The sequence below is a fragment of the Physeter macrocephalus genome, chromosome 9, assembly GCF_002837175.3.
Source record: "Physeter macrocephalus isolate SW-GA chromosome 9, ASM283717v5, whole genome shotgun sequence".
In the NCBI taxonomy this organism is placed as follows: Eukaryota; Metazoa; Chordata; class Mammalia; order Artiodactyla; family Physeteridae; genus Physeter; species Physeter macrocephalus.
Genome location: NC_041222.1, coordinates 73,267,888 through 73,280,896, shown reverse-complemented (window position 1 = coordinate 73,280,896; position 13,009 = coordinate 73,267,888). Strand labels below are relative to the sequence as shown.

Genomic DNA, 13,009 nt, shown 5'->3' with positions numbered 1-13,009 from the left:
AAGGGAGAGGGGGGGGGGGAGGTGGTGTGATGAATTGGGAGATTGGGATTGACATGTATACACTGATGTGTATTAAATTGATGACTAATAAGAAAAATAAAATTGTATGCATTTCAAATACAAATGCTTGCCCACGACTACATGGGAGGACATAGTGAAGTGGTCAAGGGCTAATGCCAAAGTGCTGTGGACGTGACAGCTGCACATACAGCTGAGCATTTGTGATTACTGGCAGCTCAAACACCACAAGAAACATTGCCACTCGTGACAAGATTTTCCAAAATGGAGACAAGTCTTGGTAAAGCTCTAGACAAAACCAAGTTCCCTGATTTATAAGGAAGTTTCATTCCTAAAAAATCTAGTGTACAAAATCCATACAAAACAAACAAAACCACAACCACCACCATCACCACAACAAATTTGGGGTTCTATACAAAAAGAGGAGTTAGGTTCTCAGCTCATACCATTATAAACAGATGTACTGCCCATGTGAATCCTCCTGAATCCTCCTGAATACGGAAGAGTTCTTCATTGTGTGTGAGTGTCCCTCTCATTTCAGGATGCCCAGCATCCTTGATTCTTGTCCACTAAATAAATACCAGTTGCACATCCCCTCCCATGATTTTGACAACCAACCCCCCCACACACAAAGTCCAGAATGCCCCCAGGGAGGTGGTGTCACCTCCACTGAGAACCACTGACCTACTGGCTACAGTTGAGACTCTTGAACTTTGCACACAGGTCCTTCCTGATCTGGCTTCTGTCTCCCTCTCCATTCCCATCATTCATGCACCCTCCATCCTGCATTTCAGACCGCAAGAAGTTCCCTGACCTGGTGGGCCTTTCCTTGCACATGTGGGGTTCCCTTTGCCTGGGAACGCCCTTTCCTAGTCAAACTTGTCATCCCCTCTTCTCCAAAGCCTCTCATCATGCGTTGGTACTCCCTCATGTCTCCCACTTTGCTTGCTTACCTCTCTACAACCCTCAGCTCATTTCTTCCCAGCTCCACGCCCAGACTGAGAGCAGGAGCCAGGCCTCCTGTGTCTTTATAGTCTGGGGTGGCCTGCCCTGGGGGTTCAGCTCATGTTGGTTGTTGGGTGACATCAATGTGCTGAGAGGACCCTGGCCTCTCAGTTCCAGGCTCTGTTCTGCTTCCAGGTCTCCCACATGGTGTTCCTTCTTCCTAGAATGTACTCCTTGTTCCCTCATCTCCTACCTCAGCCCAACTAAATCCTACTCTTCTTCATGTCTCTTGTTAAATGCCGCTTATCCAGGGCTGCTTTCCTTGCCCCCTCAAATGGCTCACCAGTTATATTATTTGCCCTCACAGTACTCTGCACTTCTCTTTCTTAACACTACACAGATGATCACCAGGTTCCTTCTCAAGGACCAAACCAGAATCCTCCTTTTTACTGGATCCTGTAAGCCAGAGGTTCTTCCATCACCCCTAAATGATTAATAATGACTTCTTAGAGAATGAGGTTCTCAAGCTCAATTTATCTTGATTTGGAAAAGCAAAGAAATATGACCGTCTTTTTTTTTTTTTTTTAAATATTTATTTATTTATTTATTTTGGCTGCCCTGGGTCTTAGTTGCGGCACATGGGATCTTCGTTGCGTCACGTGGGATTTTTAGTTGGGGCATGGGGGATCTTTCAGTTGCGACATGCGGGCTCTAGTTCCCCAGCCAGGGATTGAACCTGGGCCCCCTGCATTGGGAGTGCAGAGTCTTACCCACTGGACCACCAGGGAAGTCCCAGAAACATGACCTTCTTGCTGGTACCTTTCTTGGTCTGAAACTAGTGTATAATAGAAGATCTGAATAGAAGTTTAATCAATAAAAAGTCACTCACAGGGTCAAGTAGACTTTTTTATATGACCCAGAAGAGAATACAGGCACTCAGATAACCAACATGTGCATGTGATCCTGCAGAAATCTCAGTGTTAATGAAAACATTAGCATATAGAAGGGAAATGGACTGCATACAACTGGATAAATAGAGGGGTAAGCACTTTATTGTTGAAAAATGATTAAAATTACATTTGGAGATGTGTAAGTTTTTATTTTATTAAGTGAAGAAAGAAATTCTGCCACTCTATCCTCAAGACTTCTCCACCTGAGGGAGGGAGGGCGGGAAAGGGGGGCTCTGATTTACCTGCCTAAAGGGTCAGCCATCTCCATTCCTCAAACTTGGAGGCTGCTTGTTTTGTGTGCCTCATGTGTGATCCTTGGAACTAGTCTAGGAGTTTGAACTTTCTTTGAATTTTTGTCTCTATTATTCTTTTTCGAAAATACTTTAAATTGGTTTGCCATTCAGTGTTCAGTTCCATATATGCCAATCGTTCTGCAATTCCAAAAGAAAGTTCACATCCTAAGTGATTGAAAAAAAAAATGTGTTAATTCTAAAAACTCTTTAGCAGCCTACAGTCAGTTGCTATTAATAGCTCTTTCTTATTATATTAAAAAAAAATGCCTCTTTAAAACAAAGCAGCATGCCTCACTAATGATAACCCTGGGTTTTATCTTCCTGCGTAGTTCATGTCAAAAAGCCCAGGCAAGCTTTTTCTGAGTTTTTAATCTCAATGTAATTCATGCTTTTTTCTTATTTTCATTGCTGTTATTAAAATAAAATTTTAATTTATATACAAAGTGAGGAATACTGACTATGCATAAAGTTAGATATAAGTTCTTGCTTATCAATCTAAAATAGAAATTGCTTTCATTATACATATATCAATTAGCCATCCCAAAATATTTACACATGGGATACCTGCAAATAATCACTAATAATGCATATGTATGCTTTAGAAGATGACTTTCCTGAATAATCTGGAAGTGCTTCAATTTATAGATTAGGAAGCTAGCATACTTTGGAGCTGAGTTAAACAAAATAATTTTAAAAATCAATTATTCCCCATACATAGAAATAAAACATGACTTACAAATGTATAGTCAACTTACATGTGAATATTTGTAAACCATGAGTGATTTTAGAAAGAATAGATTCTATTTATGGATTAATTAACACCACTCTAATGGATATTTATATTTTTAAATGGAATTTTGCAATAAAGAAAAATTATGAGAAATAAAATTGTGGAGAACAACAGAAGAATCCCAGAAAGAATTCCCTATGAATTCCTATTTACATGGTATATGTATACTAATTACCTTAAAAAAAAAAACTAAACTAACTATTTTGTCTAAAGAGTTATTTTCATGATTAACTGTTGCTAACATGATTTTTTTAAAGTCATCTGTAGGTCATTTGATTTAATACGTATTATTAATTTCCTAAAGGAAACAAGGAAAAGGAGAAGCAATTCTCAATATGTTGTTAAGCACAAAAGAACAAGAAGCAAAGAAATCAGGAAAAGTGAGAATATTATTTCTACAAGTACAATAAATGAGGAAAAAGACTGATGGAAGCAATTTTCACATATTGAGATATGGGGAAGTCATTTTGGCTTGTACATGATTTGGCTTAAACTTTATGCTAACTAGAACAGCCAGTTTTGTAGTCTATTAAGCATGCATTCTGCATCTGCCTTAAACATTAAAGAAAAGAATGCTTTTAAAAATAAAAATGAAGTAAGTGTGGTCCAGGTATCCAATGTGGAGCCAGGTGGCCATTGTGCATGTGATTTCAGGCACATTCCTGCATCACCGAGAACTTCTAGTTCCCTCATATCTCCCTGGTTCTTGATGTCCAGTGGGAGGTGGAGATGATAACTGGCAAGCTTGGGACATGGGTCATCTTTGGATGAGGGTCTCTGAGTCAATAAATGCTTCCTTTAGCTTGTTTGGTAAGGTCAGTTGATGTCGTTCCTGTACCACTTGACATCACAGAAGGTTGACAGCCTCCAGTTATGACTGTGGGAAATTTTTTGTCAGTCTCTACCCGCGCCTCCCAGGGCAACATTGCATCCGTCAGGGAGGGTCAGCACTTTGATAGCCATCCTGTGTGGTTTTTATATTTTATAATATAATTTTACATATTATTATTACCGGCAGAATGGCCCGGGGAGCTCAGATTCCGACATAAATGTGGTTACCTCCTGTTCTTGCTCATCCCAGGCTCTGGGAAAGGTGGTGGGACATGGTGGGGAGGTAGGAGGAAGGGAAAGTGACAAGCCACCCTATCTAGGGAAATGGAGAGGCGAAAATGGGTTCCCATACCTTCATTATTCTCCTACCCAATCTCTCCTAAGTAAGGGAGCCAATGAATCTGAGGATATTTGGAAGTGCTGCCACTGTTCTAGAAGCTGCCGGCCGGTAATATTTAAGCTGGAGTCGGTTTCTGCCACCAGGTGGCGCCGAACTGAAGTTAGGACTAGGTTGGATTTGGGTCTCGAAACTGGACCTCAGCTCCAGATGGCATCACTTTATTAACCTCACAGTAAAGGAAACTCGCATCTTGGGCTGCTGAATTTTTTAGACTCTGCTTATCATACTAAGGTGGAATTTTACTGAATGTGTTTGTATGTATATTATTTATCATTTTTTAGAAACAGAAATGTGATAATGTTGTGTATATTGCTTTGCATCTTATTTTTCTCCCCACAAATATGTCTTGGATAGCTTTCCATAATGTAAATCAATTGTTTTTAATGGTTGAATTGTATCACATTACATAAATGTAGCATCATTTACTTAACTCATCTAACAATAACAATTTTTTTCTACCTTTGTGACTGTTTTTGCTGTTATTACAAATAATGTAATGAGAATTCTTGAATATGTCTTTGTGACATTTGAAAGTATAGCTGTAGGACAAATTCTTAGAAGTGGGTTAGAGATACTCAATGGAGAGAACAGGACTTACTAACATAGAGATGAGATTTGAAGCCATAGGAGTTGACAAGGGAGTGGGACGTCTCCAGTCAGAGCCTTCAGGACCATCATGTGTAAAGCACAGGAAAGGAAGACACAGAGATAAGGGACAGGAAACTGGTATCCTAAGAGAAACAAAATCAAGGAGCTAGAGGTAGTATGGTGAAGACATTGCTTAATGATATAGAGTCAAAATTTAGGTAAAGAAAAAGGTCTTCATATTATGTTGTTAATTCCAGAGCTGTCTAAGGGGTGCAAAATTTTTCTGTTTACAAATTCTAACTGTAGAGGGCATGTATACATATATAGTGATAGCTCTGGATGCCAAGAGATATTTATAAATTGAGAGGCAGATGGCTGGGATATCAGATGCTGAACGACTGAATCCTAGTCTCTACCAAATACTGGTCCCTGCATGGTCCCAAGAGGAAATAACAGATACTGTGAGGTGAGTTCCAAGCCCCAGAGCAGAACTCCAGTTAGGCTGAACCATATGGAGGATGCCTTTTAAATACTGTATCTTTATTTTTTCAAATTTAAACACTTTCTCTTTATTCTTTTATAAAAGTAATATATGATTGGGGGAAGGGGGAAATGTTAAGCAAAAAGTGAAAGTCGCCCCCCCCTCTAACTCTAGGCCTCAGAGATAGACATATAACCAACTTGGTTTATATCTTCCAGGCATCTCTTTTAATAACTGGTGTAATGCCATTGGAGGGATGCGTGTGTTTTATTTAACCAGTCCTATGCTGATGAGCATTTAGACTGCTACCAATTTTTCTCTGTTACATATAACTCTACAGAAAATATCTTTGTACATAGATCATCGGGCCCTTAATGGGTTATTTCCTTAGAAGGAATGCCTAGAAGTGAAATTTTTAGATCATGAGTCTGCAAATTTTATATTTGGATGCATATTGCCAAATTACCTTTCAAAAAGGTCACACAGACTCTGCACTCAGCAATAGTATAGCAGTGTTGGTTTCCCTATGCTCTACTTGCAAGATGGAAGATTCATTTTTATGTCTAGATTAGATATTTTCTTTTATGTGGAATGGTCCATTCACATGTTGCTGAGCCATTGTTCCAGTTATCTGTTGTTGTTTAACAGACTACCCCAAATAAAACAACCACTGTTTTATTATATGTCATGATTTTGTGGGTTAGGAATATGGACAGGACTCAGTCAGGTGACTCTTCTCTCTACATGATGTTGAGTGGGGTCACTTGATGGTATGGAGACATGCCTGGGATGGTCTGGAGGGTCCAAGATGGCTTCATTCATTGTTGGCGTCTTAGTGGGGATAGCTAGAAGGGTGTACCCAGCCAGACCCTGGTTCTTCTCCATGTAGTTCTCAGAGCCTTTCTATGTGGACTCCCCAGTAGGGAAGTCCATCTTCTTACAGGTAGTTCAGGTATCCAAGAAACCAAAATGAAAGCTGCCAGTCCTCACAAAGCCTAGACCCATAACTGTCATAGTGTCACGTCCACCATTCTAAACTCGTCAGTGTGGCCAGGTTGTCCAAGATTCAAGGGGAGGCCCAATAGACCCTACCTCTCATTGGGAGGAGTGTCAAAGAATTTGTGGCCATCTTTAGTCTGTCTCAAATGCTAAGATTTGTATATTCCCATTTCTTGGGGAAATTTCACTTGGACATGGTGAAAAGTCCCTAAAAATGTTCTTTAATTTCATTTGTAACTATTTTACCCAAGGTTTTTGCATCCATATTGATATGTAAGATTGGTTTAGAGTTGTTGTTTTAAGTTTTGGTACCAAGGTAATTTGGTAGCAAGGTAATTTTTTTAAAATAATTAATTAGGTAGTTTTCCATACTTTTATCTTTGAAGGAGTTTACAAAGGATGAGAATCATGTGATTTCTGAACATTTGAAAGGCTTACTCATGAAGCTATCTGGGCCAGGAGGTTTCATTGGAAATAATTCTCTGATCACTTTTTAATGTTGTTACTGGCATGCAGATTGGATAACTGAGTTAGTTACGGTCATTTAATGTTTTTTTCATACTTAAGTCTAAAGTTGTGCATTGTGGCTTTGTATGTGAACTTGGAAAGTACTTTGTAATATTAAGGAAGGGAACAAAGTGCTCAAGAAATGTGGGAAGGTAGTACCTTCTGGTATATTGCAGGTACGAGAAGCTAATTTCAGCCCTCATCTTATTTTTTTCATAAAATTCAAAGGGATACAGACTCCTTGAAATTATAAAAAACGTGAAAGGAGAATTTATAAGATACTGAGATGAGACCTGAGCTTGAGAGGCAGGCTGAACAAGAATCCAAGTCCGGGCTCTTAGGAGCATCCTTACTCCTGGCAATAGGGGGGACAAAAACATATTAGTTGCTGAATATGTGAAGGATGAATCAATGAATAAATGATTAGGAATATCAGTGTGGTTTGGTCTCATAGAAACTGTAGGATCGTGAGTGGCCATCAGAGACCTTGGGAATATACTCTGCCTGCTGCATTTGTTGCATACTTGGCTTACTCTACCCCACATCCCCTGGAGCTGTCACATGTTTATTCTCCAGGCAGAAGTCCAGCATGACTGACTTTTGGTTTTTCTCCTCCTATTGCCTGCTGCCACTCTCCTGGTTCACCTCTTCCAATCCCTGAGTGTGGCACAGGCCATGGCTGTTTTTAACCACTTAATTTCCCCAGCCACGAATCAGGTGTGTCCTCGAATTCTAGATTTTCTCAGGCTACACAACAAGTGAAAAACATGCTTAGATGCATGGAAGGCTGCATCTAGCTGGAGGAAACTGCTGAGCTGATGGTAGAAGCAAGATTTATTTAAGAGTATATTTCAAGAGGCCTGAGTGTGGTTATCAGAAAACAAAAGACCTCATCTGAAGTAAAGTTATCAAATTAGAAGGCAGCTGTGCTATGAGGATGGACACGTGAGAAGTAAAAAATCACGAACCTAAGATCTGAGCCCTTTGCAAGCTGAGAACAAGTATTTTCTTCTCTGGTACCTCCAGTACCTACACTGTCCCTGGCCCAGCCTGGCCCTGCTCATTTAGCCTATTGTGCCTGCCAGTTAAGGATATACATGCTGCTTCCACTGGCGTTTTAAAATTGTACAATTCAATAATTCTTAGTAAATTTACAGAGTTGTATAACCATTACCACAATCAAAATTTTAGAACATTTCCATCACCACACACACACACACACACACACACACACACACACACACACACACACACACCCCCTCATGGTTATTTGCAGTCAAAATTCTCCCACCCCACCCCACCCTACCCCTACTCCCATTCCTACCCCCAGCCCTAGGCAACCACTAATCTACTTCCTGTCTTTATAGATTTGCCTATTCTGGGTATTTCATATAAATGAAATTATACAATATGTGGTGTTTTGTATCTGACCTCTTTCATTTAACACAACGTTTTTGAGATTCATCCACGTTGGAACATATATCAGTACTGGGTTACTTTTTATTGCTGGAATAGTACTGCACTGCATAGATATACCACATTCTATTTATCCATTTGTCAGTTCATGGTCATTTGGGTTGTTTCTACTTTTTGGATATTCCTATCCATGTTAATGTTCCTATAAACATTCACATACAAATCTTTGTGTGGACATGATGTTTCATTTCTCTTGGGCAGATAACTAGGATTGGAATTGTTGGGTCATACAATACCTCTATGTTTAACATTTTAAGAAACTGCCAGATGTTTTACAAAGTGGCTACACCATTTTACATTCCCAACAGCAGAGTGCAAGAGTTACAGTTTCTCTACATTCTCACCAACACTTGTTAGTATCTATCTTTTCATCTATTGGCTTTGTAAATATTGTAAATACTGTGTGGAACCCCATACCACCTTCCTAGATCCTTACGTGGAAGCTGCAGTCCTGAACCATATTTTAAGAAATGGATTAATTATCCTTTGTAGGCACTTAGAACCTATGTATACCTTCCAGCTGTTGTATTCAACTCTAGAAACTTTAGTACATTTGTAAAATCATCAAACTACTTAAAGCTCATTGTGTGTGTGAATCAGAGACTGTTAATTATATACCAATATCCAGTCTTCCCTTTTTACATAGAAATAGAATTATCGGGTGGATACATCCAAAAAGTACATTTCCCATCCTCCTTTGCAGCTAGATGTAGCTACATAACTAAGTTCAGGTGAATGGGTTGTGAGCCAAAATGTTAAGTGTTCTTAGAAAAAAGTAGTGAGCCCACTTTTACCCTTTTCCACATCTTTCCTGGAAAGTGGAAATGATGGTAAAGGCTGGAGTTGCCCTCTTGGACCAAAGATGGACACCATCTGCTGAAGTGGGCAGGGCATCAAAATAGAAGCCTGGGTCTCTGATGATTGCAGGGCCACCATACCAGCCCAGATTGCTTAACTGAACTTTAACAAGAGAGGTAAATGTCTTGTTTAACCCAGGGCTATTTTGAGGCTCTCTGTTACAACAACTAAGATGTGAAGTTACTAACATCTAGAAAGTCCCTATAGAAACATGGCTACAATATGAGGGCCTCCACTGATGAATATGATCACACAAAGAAAGTCAAGGTAATGTATTAAAAAGAGCACTGGACTCAAAATAAGGTTACTAAAGGTTTATTAGTATTGACTTTACCTCTAGTCATCTTTGTGACCCCAGGGAGGTCTCTGTATTTCTTTGAGTCCTCATCCATAAAACCAGGTGGTGGTTTTATACAGTTAAAAATAAATTTTTGAAACTTGAAAATAAAGAGCATATGGTTTCAGAAGTACTTCACTATATTCGTGTTCATTGCTAAAGCAACACAATAGAAATTTAAAATGTATAATCTTGAGCCTTTGGTACCAGACTTCTCTAATAAAATAGTATGATGATAATCAGGTTCAGTGGCTGTGTCGTTTGCACAGGGCTAAGAATTCCCTGTAGATTAGCTTTTTTAAAATCTTCCCAAATGGGTGCCATTATTATCCCCATTTCACAGATAAAGAACCCGATGAGTGTAAGTACCTAGCTCTGTCATGCAGTTAGTTAGTGGTGGAGAGACTTCCCTGGTGGTCCAGTGGTTAAGAATCTGCCTTCCAATGGAGGGGACGTGGGTTCGATCCCTGGTCAGGGAACTAAGATCCCACATGCCGCGGGGCAACTAAGCCTGCGCGCTCTAGAGCCCTCGCATCACAACTAGAGAGCCCATGTGCTGCAACTGCTAAGCCCGTGCACCACAACTAGAGAGAAGCCCACACGCCACAAGGAAGACCCGATGCAGCCAAATAAATAAAAAAATAAATAAAAGGAAAAAAAAAAACTTAGTGGTGGAGACAGGAGCTCAACCACTGCCACCCTGCCCCCATCACTATACCTAACTAGTCATTGTGAAGCATATGAGGAAATCAATGGTATTTATTGGCCATTGGCTCACATAGTCTCTTTAGTCACTGTGACTAGGAGGCATTCGTACACTTTAAAATGAATAAACAGCTCTTGCAAATGTGCTCACTAGGTTAAGGTGACATGTGGAGCAGTCATTGTGAATCATCTAAGGAACACAGGGAGACTTGAGCTAATGGTGAAGCACATCTGCCAAATGCTGAAAAGAGGATAAGCAGCTCTCAAGAACTGGTGACCTGCAACACTGGGCAGCGTGGTCGCTGGACTCCAAGGACCAAGCCTCCTGGGTCTGGCTGGCAGCTGTGATTCAAGGGAGGTCCAGCCCCAATATGTGCTGTTTGCTGCCTGATGCACTTCGCAGAGGCACATCAGAGAAGCTAAGCCTGATGGACTCCGAACACTGGTTGGTTTTTTTTTTTTTTTTTTTTCTGGCAACAAAATTAAAGCTGCACCTAGGGATTTATCCACCCTTTTGCTTATCTCTATGTGAACTGTGCAGTGAAATCCCTGTACACCGCACTGACTATCTCCCAGGGTGTTGCTTAAAATGTGGCTGAGCACAAATGGAAAACAACAAGTCTTGTTGAAGTAAGCACACAGAATTAATCTCTTAAAGTAATGAAAGAATTAGTTTCACTCTGTAAGATAAATAAATGCAAAGTATGGTAAAGTCAGAGGTGCTCAGCTCATCTGCTTTTAGAAGGAGGCATCTTGGGAAAGGATACTGTGTACTTGGGACACATTTTAATGCCACTCTGATACCTTATGTGATTGTGAAAATGCTTTGAATTTCTTTTTTAAATGTATTTAATATATGAGGCTTTTAACCTGCCCCTATTCACCTTCAGTGCTTTTTAACATTGGGAAAGGTAAAAGCAAAGTGTCCTGGCTTTTTTCTTAGCTCTTAAGTATAATAAGTATATTATTTAAGTAAATATGATATTAGGAACCATCTCACTATTTAAAGCCAATACAAAATAAGGCTCTCTGCTTTCCACCCCATCCTTAATTTTATTTTTACCTTGACTTTGAATTTCATGCTTTGTTTTTTTTTTTAGTTTGGTTCATGAAGCATCCACTTGGAATCACCAGTAGTGCTTCTGCAAAGTTGTTCTGAAACTTTGGGGTAAAGGAAATAAAATCAGAGAACATTTCTCCCTCAGTACCTAATGAAATGAACAAAAATATTGTTTTTCAAAAGGCCAAAAATTCATCATCAGCAATCAAAATTGAAAAAGGATAAAACTTCATGTAGTTAAGTTTGAAAAGTAGCTCTTAACCTTGCTTACCACGCCCGCTCCTCAGAAAGAGAACTGAGAGAGGTGAGTCAACAAAATTCTGATACTCTGAATTCACCTTGATTTGAAGAGAAGTGGCCAGAAGGGTGAGTTAGTGTGGAAACTCTGAGCATAGGAGCCACTCTCTGCACCATCGCAAATCCTGGCTGAGGAAAGGGGGGTTGACAGGGCCTGCCAGTTCTCCAAGGTCATTGCTGAGTTGGAGGAGCCAGCCGGAGTCCATGGATTAGGAGATTCCTGGCCCTCACTGGGAAGACTGGCCCTGGTAAAGGACATTCGCTGGGACTCAGAAGAGAGAGTGCATTCCAGGATCCCAGCAAGGGCTGCAGGCAGGTCCAGAGGAGCTCTTCTCCTTCCCCTCTCAAGTTTCCTGCTGCAGGAAAGTAAATAGAAAATGACATCCAGCCCCCAAGTTGCTATCCACTGGACTGATAGTTTCCAGGGAAGGTACAAAGAAGGTCAAGGAGAAGTAAAGTAGGTCAGAGAGACTGGAGAGTATACAGAAATGCCCAACTGTAGCTTGAGCAAAATGAAAATAAATGGCATGTCCAGAAAAAAAGTCATGTCAACCTTGTAAATGTGCCAGAGAGAGAGAGACAGAGAGAGAACCAGACACAAAGGAAACAGCCTGGAAGAAAACAAAACCCCAAAATCAGAAGAAAACTCCCCCAGATTGTCTTGTGCTAAAGAAAAACTTTAAAATATGCTATCAATAAATAAGAACTCAAAGACAAAATGCTGAAACAACAGAAAGAGATGAAAGAGACTTGCAAGGCTGAGGAAACCGATCAGAACCAAAATAATACTATTACAGATCTAAGAAATAAATTAGAAATCAAAGAACAGTCTAGACACAACTGAAGAGTTACTGGCATTGAAGAATGACTTAAAATAATCACTATGAACACAGCAGAAAACTACAAAGAAATTAAAACAATTAGAGACAAAATAAGATGTTCAGATCTAGATGATACAAAATATAGAAAATTATTGTCCCTGAAATAGCATACTCAACAATAGAAGATAAAAATTATTTAGAAATACAATGAAGGAAAATTTCCCTGAAATGAAATATCCTATTGAAATGGTGGTACACCATATACCCAGAGATTATTTGATGTAAAACAATAGACATTGATTAAGATATTTAACTTCAGGGATAAAGAAAGGTTTCCTGAGGCATTCAAGCAGAAAAGCCTATCTACCTACAATGGGGAAAGGTCAGGCTGTCCCCCTACTTTTCCACAAAAGACAGGTGAGCAGTACCTACAATTTCTGCTAGAAAGAATGTAAGACCCAATGATATTATACCAAGCCAAGTTGTCATTCGAGTTGCAAGGCAAAAGGCAGACATTTCTAAACACAAAAGAAAATAAAGGGGGGGGGGTGAAGAAAACGGAAGGAAGGAAAGAAGGAAGCAAGGAAAGTAAAGCCCATTTTAAACACACGCACACACACACACACACACACACACACACACACACTTCTTTG

The 13,009-nt window shown here is 39.8% G+C and overlaps 1 long non-coding RNA gene and 1 other non-coding gene across 3 annotated transcripts in view; one reads left to right on the top strand and one right to left on the bottom strand.

Annotated features, from left to right (window-relative positions):
- The window catches only part of LOC114486889 (uncharacterized), a 68,843-nt gene that overhangs the window by 28,020 nt on the left and 27,814 nt on the right, over nt 1-13,009 (top strand). The window contains exons 5-6 of one of the 2 annotated variants that reach the window (XR_003681283.2): nt 10,333-10,623; nt 11,279-11,433. The exons of the other annotated variant lie outside the window; for it this stretch is intronic. This is a non-coding gene — a long non-coding RNA (uncharacterized lncRNA). Of the gene's footprint in view, nt 1-10,332; nt 10,624-11,278; nt 11,434-13,009 lie in introns of those variants that run through there. 2 annotated transcript variants of the gene reach the window in all.
- TRNAG-CCC (transfer RNA glycine (anticodon CCC)) lies at nt 1,679-1,751 on the bottom strand. The gene has a single exon. It is a non-coding gene; the product is annotated as a tRNA-Gly (tRNA).